This window comes from Asparagus officinalis, chromosome 7 (assembly GCF_001876935.1).
Source record: "Asparagus officinalis chromosome 7, Aspof.V1, whole genome shotgun sequence".
NCBI lineage: Eukaryota > Viridiplantae > Streptophyta > Magnoliopsida > Asparagales > Asparagaceae > Asparagus > Asparagus officinalis.
In genome coordinates, this window is record NC_033800.1 from 94941414 (window position 1) to 94942635 (window position 1222).

The following is a 1222-nucleotide window of genomic DNA, read 5'->3' on the forward strand; positions in this document are numbered from 1 at the left end:
AGATCGAGAGAGAGAACGGGGAAGAGGAGAGAGAGAGAGAGGGTGAGGGTACGACGACGGGTGTTTGGGGAAGAAAGAGAAGAGAGAGAAATAAAAAATGATATATATATATATATATATATACATATTTATATATTATAAAGGAAATTAGGGTTTTAACAATTAATTAAAAATAATAATAATCATGAAATAAATTAAATAATTATGTGAAAATTATCTACACATTAAAATGTACAAGTTGTACTAATTCAACTGATAATATGCAACAGTAAAAATAATACAAGAAATTGTACAATTAAACAAGAATAATTAATAAAAAATATAATTACTTATATTTAAAATTGAATAATTATAGGATAATTATCTACACAATAACACGTACCAGTTGTGCTAATACGACTAATAATATGCAACAGTAGAAATAATGCAAAAAATTACACAATTAAACAAGAATAATTAATAAAAATATAATTACTTATATTTAAAATCAAATAATTATGGGATAATTATCCACATAGTAAAACATACCAGTTATGCTAATACGACAGATAATATGCAATAGAAGAAATAATACAAAAAATAATACAAATAATAACAAATTAATAATACAACGTATTATACAAAATAATACATAATAATAATAATAATACAACATATCATTTAAAATGATACGTAATAGTATCGGTAACACAACAAATAAATTCTAAAAAACTTCACTGCACTAAATTAATTTATAAATATCAAAACCATTTAAATAAATATAAAACTTAGACTTTAAATCATAGAAAATTTCTAGAAAATCGATAAAAATACAAATACTCTTTTGAAATAATAATTAAATATTTTAAAATACTAAAAATTATTTTAATTAATATCAAAATTTTACGGTCATTACATCCTACCCCCTTTAAAACAAATTCCATCCTCGGAATTAAAATAAAAGTAATGCAGAAAGAATCCAAGGACAGATATATGGAATGATATCCATAAACAGGGGAGACGAGAACAAGAAACAGTAGGAAACCCCAGAGTCAAAGGGTGATAAAGCAAGAACGCAGTAAACAAGAACCTTGCCTATTATAGGAGGATGAAAATGCATCTAGGCTAGCACTCATAAACAAATCCTATCATAATATCATCAGGCAATGCGAAATAAGGAAGTTCATATACAAATAGAACTAAGAATGAACTATCTTACCAGTGATAACTTGGTTGTTCTCCT